Source organism: Zalophus californianus, chromosome 5 (assembly GCF_009762305.2).
Source record: "Zalophus californianus isolate mZalCal1 chromosome 5, mZalCal1.pri.v2, whole genome shotgun sequence".
NCBI classification, from domain to species: Eukaryota; Metazoa; Chordata; class Mammalia; order Carnivora; family Otariidae; genus Zalophus; species Zalophus californianus.
In genome coordinates, this window is record NC_045599.1 from 62,128,043 (window position 1) to 62,142,784 (window position 14,742).

General features: G+C 38.1%; 1 protein-coding gene across 6 annotated transcripts in view; it reads left to right on the forward strand.

The window, feature by feature from the left end:
* The window catches only part of ATP6AP1L (ATPase H+ transporting accessory protein 1 like), a 286,142-nt gene that overhangs the window by 91,070 nt on the left and 180,330 nt on the right, over positions 1–14,742 (forward strand). The window contains exon 3 of one of the 6 annotated variants that reach the window (XM_027605200.2): positions 9,138–9,275. The exons of the other annotated variants lie outside the window; for them this stretch is intronic. The gene's annotated coding sequence lies outside the window, so the exon portion shown is untranslated. The remainder of the gene's footprint in view (positions 1–9,137; positions 9,276–14,742) is intronic. 6 annotated transcript variants of the gene reach the window in all.

The following is a 14,742-nucleotide window of genomic DNA, read 5'->3' on the forward strand; positions in this document are numbered from 1 at the left end:
AGATCTTCTTTCCCTCACCCAAAGGAAAATAAAAAGCTATGAGAGTGGTTCAAACTGCAACCTACCTAGGTTTATATTTTCTTAAATTACTCATTGGGAAAAAAACCACAAAAAGAAGAAAAATCTAAATCATTTGTCAGCCAAACCTGAATGTTTTTTAATTGGAAAAGAAAGTTTAGCTCCCTAAAGAAAAGAATGAATCCCGTTTGTCTTCTATTTTATGGCAGCATAATAAATTTAAAAAGTATTTTCATTGATACCAATATTTAATAATTAATTTAAAAACTGATTGTTTATATACTGCGAATATCAGTTAAGATGTAATGTACTTAAGGGATCGTGATGTAATAATTAATGAAGTATTATAATTTACTATGTATGTTTCTTAATCAGAAATATATATATTTAAATATTCTTTCTGTACAGTCTTTTAATTTTTAAAATTTTTCAATTAAAAAAATTTTAAAAGATTATTTGAGGGAGAGAGCGCATGGGCTTGCGTGCTTTGTGCACACGAAGTGGGGAGGGGTAGAGGGACAAGCAGACTTCCTGCTGAGCTCTATCCCAGGACCCTGAGATCATGACCTGAGCTGACATCAGATACTTAACCAATTTAGCCACCCAGACACCCCTGCATATTCTTTTTTTATAAATGGAATGACATTTATAGATATAAGAACCTTTAATTTACAATGACTGAACCTACATCAAATTAATGATTAGTGACAATGCAGTAAGTATCTAAATGTTTTGCATTGTGTATGTTAGACTATGCCTCTTGTTCAGAAAATAGTGGTGTAGCTCTTTTAAAGTCAATAACGGTAATCATAAACAAGATAATTCCATCAGCACAAGTCAGTCTTACTCTGCATATATTAATTTAGCACAGTATTGCACTTAATAAATTATCATTAATCATAAATACATTTTCACATGTGCATATTCAAGTTCTTTAATGTTTGCTTCTTGGTTTTTCTGTAGGGCTAAGGTATAAGACACTCATTTCAAATCTGAGAAGCAGCATAATCAGTCTTTTGAAGTCCAATGCAATCAATATCTATGCAAATGGGGTAGTTATGGAATTTACACTACTTTGTCAATCAATCACTAGTCAAGTCCCCACCCTACACTCAATGTACTAGTAGATTTTTTTTTTCTTTTTAAGGAGAAATTTTTTTTCTTTTAAAGAAAGAGACTTCCTTTTTTCTAAGTATCTGTTATATTAACAAGTGCCTCTACCTCCTCACACTTACCTCCCTGCACAGTGAGTCAGTCCATGCTGCCGGTCTCTCTCTATATGGTGGTAGTTGGGTTCTGGGCTTCCTACGTGCCACCTGTGGCCTCCTATGGCCCTCTCTTGGGGCCTGAGTTCTTGAAAGAAGAAGACCCAGGGCTGGGACTGGGTCTGGGACCCAGAGCTGGTTGGACAAGCATCCCTAGAATGTTGATTATGTGCTGCCTGCCCACTGGCAGAGAAGTCTTCAGTGGATCAGTAAAGGGCTCTGTCTTTTGCCTTCATCATTTCAAGTTCTTGCGAAGGACTTGGTGGGGACACACAACACTTGCTAACTAAGCAGATGATAGAAGCTAATGAAGAAGGATAGTTAATTAGGTGGAATACAAAAATTGGGGTTCAAGGTTTATTTCCATTGCATGGAGTAATGGACTATAAAAAGAAATGTAATAAGGAGAAATCTGAAATTTTACACCTAGATTAAAGAGAAAGAACAAATTACTAAACATATACAAAGCAGGGAAAGTCTGGTTTAAGGGTCCTTGCAGTGGAAAACAAAACAAAGTAAAAACTAGATATTGTTTTGGCTACCTATAACCATGGTATGAATCTTTAGCCTTGAGGACTGCTGAAGAAGCTAATGCATAAGACTGTCTTGGAATGACAACAAAGGAAGTGAATAATTCCTCTCTTTTCTACTGGTCAACTCACATCTGGTAGATGCTTGGGTTCTATTCTGAAGCTTTTTTTTTTTAAGATTTTTTTATTTGACAGAGTGAGTGAGAGAGAGCACAAGCAGGGGGAGCGGCAGGCAGAGGGAGAGGGAGAAGCAGGCTCCCCGCTCAGCAGGGATCCCAATGCAGGGCTCGATCCCAGGACCCTGGGATCATGACCTGAGTTGAAGGCAGACACTTAACTGACTGAGCCACCCAGGTGCCCCTCTATTCTGAAACTTTTAAGAAGGATTCTGAAAAGCTTGAGCCTATATAAAAGAGGGTGACCCAGATGATGAGGAAGCTGAAAAAGTTGAAGTGTAAAGTAAAGAGGATGTAGGTAGAATATGATATTGCTCTTCAAATATTGAAAATGTTGGGGCACCTGGGTCACTCAGTCAGTTGGGCGTCTGATTCTTGGTTTCAGCTCAGGTCATGATCTCATGGGTCATGGGATTGAGCTCATGTCAGGCTCCAGGCTCAGCAGGGAGTCTGCTTAAAGATTATTCCTCTCTGCCTCTCCCTGCCTCGTATGTGCATGCACACGTGCTTGTGCATGCTCTCTCTCTCTCTAATATAGATAAATAAATCTTAAAAAATATTGATATCTGTAGACTCAGTATATGAGTTAGGAAGTAAGTTCCTAAGTTCTGTGTAACAAGTACACACATAGGGGTATTCTCTTGTGTAGATGAAATCTGGGGATGGATAACCCAGGGCTAGAAAGAGAGCTCCATGAAGTCTTTGAGGACTCCAACTGTGATGTCCTCAGTGAATGATTATTTCCATCTTCAAGATCACTTTATGGTAAATTACTGGAACTCCTGCAGTCACATCCCTATCCTAGACAGCAGGAAGGAGGATGGATATGATGTGGGGGAAAGGCACACCCCTCCCTTTTAAGAAGCCTTCCCAGAATTTTCACAGACGTTTCCACTGACAGTGGAAATGGCCACACCTGGCTTCCATGGAGGCAGAATAAAACCAGTAGGTGGAAGCTTAAAAAGGACAAATTTTACTAAAAATAGAGAAGAATTTCCTAATAGCTTTATGTGCCCCAAGTTGAATGGGCTTTTTTAGAGATACTGATGTAACTGTTGTTGAACATTCAAAAGCAACTAGAAAATTGCCTATCAGGGATATTTTAGGAGGAGACATGATAGGTACAGTTCCTTCTGATACTATGTGCCAAGACTATTTCAATATATGTATACATAGGCTGTGCTGAGTTTTAGTTTGATTAACTTTTCTTATAAGAGATTTTGATAAGATTAGATTTCTACTTATTACATATCAATAATGACAAATGTTCCTTAAAGTGAATACTTAGTACACAAGTCTCGTTTTTATGTTTTTCAGGAGCTAGCATTTCCTTTCCTTTCCTTTCCTTTTCTTTCTTTTCCTTTCCTTTCCTTTCCTTTCCTTTCCTTTCCTTTCCTTTCCTTTCCTTTCCTTTCCTTTCCTTTCCTTTCCTTTCCTTTCCTTTCCTTTCCTTTCTTTCCTTCCTTCCTTCCTTCCTTCCTTCCTTCCTTCCTTCCTTCCTTCCTTCCTTCCTTCCTTCCTTCCTTCCTTCCTTCCTTCCTTCCTTCTTTTCTTTCTTTTTGGTTAAAGATTTATTTATTTATTTGTCAGAGAGAAAGAGTGAGAGAGAGAGAGCACAAGCCAGGGGAGTGGCAGGCAGAGGGAGAAGCAGGCTCCCCGCTGAGCAAGGAGCCTGATGTGGGGCTCCATCCTAGGACCTTGGATCATGACCTGAGCCGAAGGCAGATGCTTAACCAACTGAGCCAGCCAGGTGTGCCTAGTGTTTTTTTTAATGGAAGGCAGTAGTGAAATAGTGTTCTGTGGACACATTAAGACTTCTTTGCACACTTAGCAATCTTCCTGATACTTGAAGTTTTGTGCCTTATGAATTCTCTTATTAATTTGCTACAGGAAGTATTGATCAATTGGTTGAACCAAATTTCATTCAATATAGCTATAAGACATACATTTTAATATTTGTGGCACATGAAATATATAGCTTCAGTCATTTTGTGGTGGATTTTTATTTTTTTTTTAATTTTTCTTTTTATGAGAATTTCTTCAGAAAATATTAAGATGTAGATGTGGTATGTGTTTTGGATTTGTATTTACAATACTATAATTAAGAGATCTAACATATTGAAGTTATGAGTTTTGTAATTTTAAACTATAGTACCCTGCTTGCACCATAAGTCTATTGGGGGTGGACTGAAAATGCTTTAGTACTACCTCTAGACCTGTGCTCATTCTTACTGACACAGATGATATTAAAAAGTTAGACACAATACTTATTGGATGCCAACTCCATTAGAAACAGAAGGAAAAAAATCTATTGCTTGCCAAATTAGAAAAATGTCATATAAAAAAGAAACTTTGCCTTTAGCTGCCATCTTGTATCCCCCTGTGTGTGTGCACTTAATCTCACCTTGTCCGCCAGAGACCCCCTGAGCACCGACTAGTCCCCCATGTGGTCCCATTTCTGTTTCAAGATGGAAGGAACTATCATAAACCAGGAGAAACTGCAAGCACAAGTGAGCATTGGTGGGAAAGGAACTGCTCACCAAAAGAAGGTGATTCATAGAATGGCTACACAAGATGATAAAAAACTTTAGTTCTCCTTTTTTTAAAAATTTTTTTTAAAGATTTTATTTATTCATTCAAGACACAGAGATAGAGAGCATGAGCAGGGGGAGAGGCAGAGGGAGAAGCAGGCTCCTCGCTGAGCCAGGAGCCGGACATGGAGTTGGATCCCAGGACCCTGGGATCATGACCCGAGCCGAGGGCAGATGCTTAACCATCTGAGCCACCCAGGCACCCCCAAAAAACTTTAGTTTTCCTTAAAGAAGTTAGGGGTAAACAGTATCTCTGTTTTTTGAGAAATGGTTTTGAAGAAGTGAATATGTTCACGAACCAAGGAACAGTGATCTAGTTTTAACAATCCTAAAGTTCAGGCATCCCTGGCATTGAACACTTCCACCATTACAGGCCATGCTGAGACAAAGCAGCTGACAGAAATGCTACCCAGGGTCTTAAACCAACTCGGTGCAGACAGTCTGACTAGTTGAAGGAGACTGGCTGAACCTCTGCCCAAACAATCTGTGGATGGAAAAGCACCACGTGCTACCAGAGAGCATGATGATGATGAAGTTCCAGATCTTGTGGAGAATTCAGAGGAAGCTTCCAAGAATGAAGCAAATTGAGTTGAGTCAAGTTCTGAAGAAGATAAAACTTGAAGAAGTTACTGGGAGCTGCTATTTTATATTATGGCTGCTTTTTAAAATTTTGTTCATGGTCTGATAAAATGTAGATCTCTAATATTTTTAAGCCTAAGTCCCTTGGACACTGCAGCTCTTTTCAGTTTTTGCTTATACCCAATTCATTCTTTGCAGTTAAGTTAAGCTGAAGAAGCCTGGGAATAAAGTTTGAAACAAGGTTAACAAAGTTCTTTGCCTAGTGAAAAAAAAAAGAAAAAGAAAAGAAAAAGAAACTTTGTTTTCGAGATTCCAAATAAGTAAATCAAGTATTATTAAGAGTACAATAGTAAACATTGTTAAATTGTGCTCTTTTAGAGACTTAAATGAAATTTCTAAAATATAAAAATATTGACCACACTTGGCCTATACACATTTTCAAGGCATAGTTTTTTTTTTAAATAGTATACTGCTATTTATTTATTATTTTTATTTTTATTTTTTTTTTAAGATTTTATTTATTTGAGAGAGAGAATGAGAGAGAAAGAGTACATGAGGGGGGGAAGGTCAGAGGGAGAAGCAGACTCCCTGCTGAGCAGGGAGCCCGATGCGGGACTCGATCGCGGGACTCCAGGATCATGACCTGAGCCGAAGGCAGTCGCTTAACCAACTGAGCCACCCAGGCGCCCTCAAGGCATAGTTTTGATTATTTATATCTGTATCTGTATCTTCATGTATAGGTACATTTGTATCTATATTTATTTTTAGTTACAGAGAACAGTTCTGCAAAGCGTTTTACTTCAGCTTGGAGTTCATATGGTGCAAGACGTTAAAGGACAGGACTGTGGCGTGCTCTTGGGGAGACCGTCCCTCCCACAGTGGGTACTGATACCCTTTCCTAATACATGCGCAGCTCAGCTCTGCTTTGTGGAAGCAGCTGTTAGATCCCAGGGCTTGGTCCTCCTCTTTTTTTGGCTTGTAGGTCTCATCTCACACACAGTTTGAAAACTTTTAGTTTCGGGGATCCTAACTCCTTGACTAATATGATAGGCACTATGTTGAACTGACTTGAGCTATTCCTTCTCAAGATCATGATTATTTTGCAGGGAGAAGGATTAAATTAAAATGGAGGGGTTGATTACTTTTGCCTCTTTCCTTCTTTCTTCCCAACTCCTGAAGAAAAAAGGGACGAACCTTTCCACCACTTGCTTTTTCTTAAAACTGTGCACAAATAACTTATCAGGCCTCAGGTTCTTTATCTGCAGACAAGGATAATAATACCTATTATGTAAGGATTATGGTAATTAAATTTGATAAACATCTTCTGAGCTCTTTCTGTATCTTTGGTCTAGTAAAATGTAAAATAATTTCTTTGTGAAGCTTTTAGCACAGTTTCTGGTACATAGAGATCAACAGTTACGATTCTCTTTGCGTTCTAAAATGAGGCCCTAATATAACAGGGACCCCACTGAGCCCATAGTCCCAGCTCTTATCCCATGGACCTCTCAGTTTAGCTTTCTCATGCTGTGCTTATGAGATTGGGATTCACTCTTAGATAAAGAGGCACTGCCTGCCTCTTTTTCTTTTTCTACCATGTATCTTTGGTATGTTAATAGATCCATTTCCCAGCTTTCCTCTCATGTCCTGCTTTCCACTTGTCTCCCTCCTCCCTGACTTATCTTTGAAATCCATTCTAAATTAGTGTATGCAAGTATGCCCGGGATGGGCATCACTGGCTCTCTTACTGCTTCTGCCCTTTTTGTTTTGTTTTGTTTTGTTTTGTTTTGTTGTTTGTTTTTTTAAGCTCAGTGAGCGTTCACAAAGCCATCACACCCATGTATCTAGATAAAGAAACAGAACATTACCAGAACCATAGACCCCCCTCTTGACATTCTCAGTCACTACTTGCTCTCCAATGGTTATGCTAATCTGACTTTACACGTAGACTTATTTTGCCTCCTGTTTCTTTTTGTTTGTTTTTTTAAAAGATTTTATTTTTAAATAGTTTCTACACCCAACATGGGGCTCAGATTTAAAATCCCAAGATCAGGAGTCATATGCTCCACCAACTAAGCCAGCCAGGTGCCCTTGCCTCTTTTCTTTTAACCTTATATAACTATATCACATACTATATGTTCTTTCGTGTCTTTATTTTTTTTAATTTTTTAAAGATTTATTTATTTATTTGAGAGAGAGAGAGAGAAAGAGAGAGAGTGAGAGTGCACAAGCTGGAAGAGGGGCAGAGAGAGAGAGAGAGAATCCCAAGAACACTCCCCACTGAGCAGGGAGCCCGACATGGGGCTGCATCTCAGTCTGAGATTATGACCTGAGCTGAAATCCCTCTAAAAACATATTATTGAACATAATAAGACAGGCACAAAAGGGGCGCCTGGCTGGCTCAGTCAGTTAAGCATCCAACTCTTGGTTTCAGCTCAGGTCATGATCTCAGGGTGAGATCCAGCCCCACATCGGGCTTCCTGCTCAGCGGGGTGTCTGCTTGGGATTCTCTCGTTCCCTCTCCCTCTGCCCTTACCCCCTCTTGTGCTCTCGCTCTCTCTCTAAAATAAAATCTTTAAAAATAAATAAAAATATGTTTTTAGATAATACTAAAATATTTTCTGTTGGTTTTGGATCAAACTTTGTACAGTTACAAAATGTCAATATAAAAAATTAAATACATGTAATCTGTTTTTCTGGATAATATTCAGGAAACTGATTTAACATTTGATTTTGCAGTGAAACTAAGTAGTGATGTAAATTAACCAGTTACTGTACTAGTTTTGGCTGCCATATTGAGATTAACTAAAGGCAATAGACAAAATGGAGTTGTAACAGTTGAAAGCTAACAGTTTTGAGGCACCTGGGTTCCTCAGTCCATTGAGCATCCAACTCTTGTTTTCAGCTCAGGTCATTATCTTGGGGTTGTGAGATCAAGCCTGGCATTGGGCTCTGTGCTCGGCTCAGCATCTGCTTGTCCCTGTCCCTCGGCTTCCTCCCCCTGCTCCCCCCACCCCGCCCCCACTTGCACTCTCTCTCTCAAATAAATAAATAAAATCTTTTAAAAAATAAATAAAACTAACAGTTTTTTCTTAAACACCATTATTTTCTTAAATTAACTTTTAAGCAAGGGTCTAATGAAGTATACCTTTAGAGACCTGCTGATCTTAAGGGACACGGAACTTAAGCCTTATCATTGAAGCTCTATGTGAAATTATATTGAATGATCATCAATAAGATCTTTTCTTCTTACTATTATTTTCTAGGGGAAAACATCTAGAATATAAATTTATATTCATTTATATGTATTTTTATTTCAAAATGTCTAGTATTTATCAAGGTAGGTGTTTTGAAAGAAACGTGACATAACATGAGTTGATTGTTATCAGTTCATACTGCATCATAGTGTCTAGAAAGGACTGAGTTATTATGAGGAACACATAATAATGTCAGCATTTGATGTCACACACTTGCACATAATGACATCAACACAGCTGGAGCCTGATAAATGGCCTTCCTTGACATTTTCTTAGAAAATGTCAGTAATTTCATTCAGAAATGAAATTTTCTCTACAGAAATGTTCAGAAATTGCTCAGTAGTTTACTGCACTGGTATTGGCTAATAAGGTAAATGGATTACCATAGGGAATGAAAAAAGCATAACTTTTATTGGATACTGTTTTCATTTTACAACAAACCACATCATAAGTTTCCTGTGTTCATTCAACATTGGGTATATATTATGTTAAATGAAAATGAATCACATATTCTGAATATTTTTCTTCCACACTTCAGAATGCCTTTTTAAGATATTGTTTAACTGCCAGCTAATTTACAGCTCTGAAACCTTGTTGTATTATTTTTGAATAGAGCATTCAATAATTTAAAGTGAAATGAATCACTGTATGATGAATTGCTGTTAAATCTTTTGGGATGTAAGGGTTTCTTTGCTACAGTCATATATGTAATTATACATTTCAGTGAGGATGCCCTCTGAACGTTAGAGGACATATTCATGAGCTGAATTTCCAAAAACAAATCCAGTGATTTGACAGCCCTGCTCAAAAGACAGCAACTCATCATTTTAGAGGTTGCCACGCATTGGATGACAGAGTCTCGGTGAGCCTGGGAATACCCTCTGTGCTCTGACCTTCTCCTTCCTCCTCTGGGCCTGGCTGTTGTTGTCCTTTGGCCTAACAGGGAGGCACCTAGTCACCAACCAGTCTGTCTCTCAGCAATCCCTTGGAGGGTGGGGGCAAACGGTGTGAATCCCAGCACAAGAATGCTGTCACTAGCGTACTGTCATGGCTAAACCCTTGTTCTTGTTCACGTGGCGACTTTCTTTCTTTCTTTCCCTTCCTTCCTTCCTTCCTTCCTTCCTTCCTTCCTTCCTTCCTTCCTTCCTTCCTTCCTTTCTTCCTTCCTTCCTTTCTTTCTTCCCTTCTTTCTTTTTTTCTTAACATTCTTATTTATTTATTTGAGAGAGACAGAGAGAGCACAAGTGGGGGTAGGGCAGAGGCAGAGGGAGAAGCAGGCTCCCCGCAGATCAGGGAGCCTGATGTGGGACTTGATCCCAGAACCCTGGGATCATGATCTGAGCCAAAGGCAGACGCTTAACTAACTGAGCCACCCAGGCGCCCCAACACATGGCAATTTCTTAAGGAAAAATAATTTCCAAGTTCTGCAGAATAGATTAAAAATACTATTTTGACATTCTCAAGCTGATTTCAACAAAATTCTTACTGCCTAATGTTAAGAATGGAATAAATATTTTCATAAATTCTTTGAAAGTAACCATAAACAGATCCAAATATATTGATTCTTTTTTTCTATTTGGCTTCTTCTGACTAGACCTTTAATATTACTGCTTTTAATATTACTGCATTTCAGTTTTATGGATAATCAAGAATGTGCATGAAACCTTAATTTCCAACACAGAAGGATAACTGCTCAGTGATCATTTACTTTCTTTAAAACATAACAATATAAACTAGGATAGGAACTAAGAAAAAGAGCTCTTTTTAAACATGGATGGTATTGAAATGGCATGTGAAATCAAATGGCATATGAAAAAAGCACTCACCTTTTTTTTTTTCCTGCCTTATACCTGTAACTTAAAGTGGACCTAGGATCTAGTTCATCTGTTGAGTCACAGAATCATAGGTAGCATCTTGCTGATCACTAGTAGTCTGAAGGTCGGGAAATGGAGCCTACCATATAAGTGATTTGCTTAGTAACAGAGGTAGCTCTAGCGTCTATGCCACTTAATTACATAAATCCACCGCTCTGCCCACTTACCTATAGTTTACTGTTTTTCTTTGTTCAACGACAAGGGTGAGATCTCATTTAACATGTTTTAGTTTAAAGAGATTTTATAGTACACTTAAAAGCACAGAAAACACGAATTTGTGAGAAAAGACAGTAACCTTTAACAGTGGCGTTTCTACTTGCCTCAGGTTAATCTTTCTGAAATATCAGTTCTAAATAATTTCTTTTTAAATTGACTCCTCTAAGCCATATCAAAGCTTTTATGCACACATATGCCAAAACAACTGGAGTGTGTGGTGTGAATAAACATTTCCCAACGCCAACCTGATTTTCTTACCACTGTTTCTTTGAGCAAGCAGAAGACCATTTAAAGTAAGAAAAGTGGAGGAAAATAGAGAAGTAATAAAGGGCAATTTGAGTAGTAAATGCACTATGGTATCTGTGGGACCCTTTTCCAACTTCATGTGATAGCGTGCAGTATAGAAAAGGTTCTTTCAGCAAGTGTTTAGAAAAGTATGTTCTAGAAGATCTGCATAACATTAGTGTAACCAAGTGTTCCTCTATGTGGCTTCCTGTTTTGGAATTAAATGCCTTCAGGGTACTCAGAATAACTCTGTTTAGAAACACAGGGAGAATTTAACCTCTTATGTTCCTCATCGGTTTTTAAAAAACTATAAATTATTTTGGAAACAAAAGATCTCATCCTACTTTATTTCTCAGTTTAAGCTAAAATTTAAAATTGCTTATACATAAAATAGGTGGTTTAACTAAAAAACAAAAAAGGTATAAACAGGAATTCTGACAGTAATTACTACCGCTGAAATTGTAAGATCAGTTTTGTCTCTTTTACAATTTTGTTAGACCAACTTTTTTACAGATAGTGTTATTTCCGAATGAACTCAATTAAAAATTTCAACTCTGGTTATTTGTAGGAGGTATATACAGGGAGCAGATGAGCTGAATATATGTTTACTTTGTAAACAGTGTTTGTAGTGTTATTGTTCAACATTCCTAACTTGCTGCTGCAAAGCCAGCAGAGGGAGCACCAAACAATATTTTTGTTTAGCTTGAAGCTTAATGTAGTTTAAACTTTTTCCCCACCATTTTCATTTAAAAAGCTACCCACACCTAGTTAATTATTGGTTATACATTTTAACCATAAAATATAGTTTTAACTTTTTATATGCTTCTAAATCTTCTTTGAAATTAAAAGACTTAAACGAGCCTATTCGTGCAATTCAGTTCTACACACATTCATTAAATGTGTAATATACTGTGTATTAGACTTGACAGATAATGGAGTCAAAGGTGAATACACCCATTGTCTTGGTCCTTCTGGAGTTTATAATCTAGTTCAAGAGAGAATTGTAAAGATTCTTCCATTTACAAGGTAAAATATGGGCCACTTAACCTTGATGAAGATCAGTGGAGGTATTATTGAGAAGGTGATATTTGAATTGGACCTTGAAAGAGAGGTTTCCTAAATGGAAATTCTAGACTGGAGGAAACAGTATAAATGCAGGGTGTATTGGGGGAAAGGAAATTATAGGTCTGTGCCTTGAGAGAACATGGATGATAGAGGGTACATAGTAGCAGATGAGGTCAGAAAGCTAAGGTGGGTTCAGATAAAGGAGCACTTTGAAATCCATGCTAAGGAGTTTTGGTTTTATTCTTTTGGCAAAGGAGAACAAGTTGCAGACCATTAAAAGAAAGAAAATGATGTTTTAATAAAATAATTCTTCATTCAGGGTAAAAGGTTGCCTGGAGAACTGAGATATTAAAATTGAGCATTTTTAAAAATTATTTTTGAGAGAGAGAGAGCAAGTGCATGCTTCTGAGTGGGGGGAGGGTCAGAGAGAGAGGGAGAGAGAATCTTAAGCAGGCTCCATGCTCAGCACAGAGCCCGACTCAGGGCTCGATCTCAAGACCCTTAGATCATGACCTGAGCCAAAGTCAGGGGTCAGATGCTCAAATGACTGGGCCACCCAGGCACCCCTAAAATTGAACATTTTTGTCCAAGATCAGATGAGATATTATAACAGCCTAGATAATAATAATGTCTTTCATTTGTATTTGTATATATATCATACATGTTTGCGTGTGTGCATGTGTTTATATAGACACCTATGTGTGAATGTGTGTGTCACATACAGTATATATAATAACACTGTTCCTAAACTATATATATGTATGTATGTATCCTTTAGAGTTGTCCTGTGATTTAAAGATTTATACTAAAAATATGTTAGGCAGTGTGTATAAGGTCTCAAAGGAAATTCAGGGCAAAGCTGGTACTCAAATCCTAGGTCTTTTGAGTCTAGACCTGCTATTGTTTTCATCACAGTGTACTGCTTTTACATTAGATGATGTCCGTGTGGGCAGGAAGGACGGAATGTGTGTGAGAGACATTATGGAGGTATAAAAGGAGTAGACACAGGTCAAGAAAGGAGTTGAAGACAACTCCCAGGTTCTCATTCTCTGTGACCAGGAAGCCGAATGTGTTGCCACTGCCCACATTGGAGATATCAGGGGAGAGCCTGGTTGGCAAGAGGGATGAGAGATAGGCCAGGGGTGGGAGGGGCAGGTGGAAGATAATTCAGCTTCAGCTCGTCAGATTCAGGATGCTGTAGAGACGTCTAGCACATACTTTCCATTTTAGGTTTAGAGCTCAGAAGAGGAGCCGGAGCTAGAGTTTGAGAGTGGATGAGATAATTCAGGGAAATTAGACTGAGAAGAGGAGTGAAGTGAGAACCACCCTTGGGGGATGCCTGCATGTAGGCGGGTAGGGAAAGAACGAAGCGTGGGCAGAAGCCTGCAGATACACTGACAGAGATGAGAGCAGTCAGGGGAATGCCCCATTCGTCACTCAACAATATTTGCATTGCTGCTGTGTACAAGGCACTGAAGCCTCTGTCCGGAGTGTAAAGGAGGGTGTCTTAGCAGGGTCAGCTCTTGCAGGGGACAGTTGGAGATGGGGACTGAGTAGAGGTCATTGGGTTTGTTTACTCAGGAGATCAGACTTCCTAAATATGCACAGAACCTTAGTTTGTGTCCTAAAATACAAAATAGACTTCTACCTCACAACTCTGTTTATGAGAAGTTAGAAGATCCCAGAGGATCTTGGCTCAAAATCTATGAACTATGACCTTGATATCCAGATGTGTTGTTTGTAGGTCAAACGTAATTCTGTAGTTTCCGAAAGATGTACAATGCCCTTGTAACCTTGATTATTTATCTTTATTTTATGTCTACTTTTAATTTTATTGTTTACAACAGAGAAAAAAATCACTATTATCTTGTATAATAAGTTCATCATAAAAAATTAAAATACAAGGGGTGCCCGGGTGGCTCAGTCATTAAGCGTCTGCCTTCAGCTCAGTTCATTATCCCAGGGTCGTGGGATCGAGCCCCGCATTGTGCTCCCTGCTCCGCAGGAAGCCTGCTTCTCCCTCTCCCACTCCCCTTGCTTGTGTTCCTTCTCTTGCTGTGTCTCTCTCTGTCAAATAAATAAATAAAATCTTAAAATAATTTTTTTAAAAAATTAAAATACAAAGAAGAAATTAAAAAAAATCACGCCTCCAATAACCACCATAATACATTAGATAGCCAGAAATACACCTTCCTTCCCTTTCTACTTCCTCCTCCCTCCCTTCTCTCTTCTCTCTAAAGGATTAAAAGTATTTTTACTTAAATGTATAAAAAGGAAAGGAAACTAAAAGGTACTTAAAAGAATTGTAGAACTTCCAAATAGGTATACTTCACTGCAAGAAGTAGTGTATATTTTGGAAGATCCGTAGAGAGATTATGGAAAGCATAAGGTTAGATTCATGATTTTAAGATGCAAATTTCTATTCAGACCTTACACGTGATCTGTTTTGAATGATGTGCATATATACTCTACCTTCCTGTCCTCTCCCTATTTTTGTTCATTACACATTATTTTTACTAATTTGAGCTTTATAACATTCACATTCTGTTTTGTAATTAAGGCCTATACTTGTTTAATTCTAGTTCTATATTTAACTGGAATATAATTAACTGGAATTCAGTACTCACTATGATTTTTTTACCTTGGCTTTTTCACCCTTGAATTTTAATTTTGAATTATATTTGAGTTGTCTAGCTTCCATCATTAAGTAAAATTCTTTATGAATGTGTCATAAGTGGCTGTTTCATGTTGAGAATGTCTTTTGTTGTATTTATCCTATGCTGTCATCTTGGTTAGGCAGACTGCTCCTGGGACATGGTTTCTTTCCTTCAGTACTCTGCAAACACTGGTCAGTTGTCCTCCGGTGTTGGAAGTTGCTGGAGAGGAATC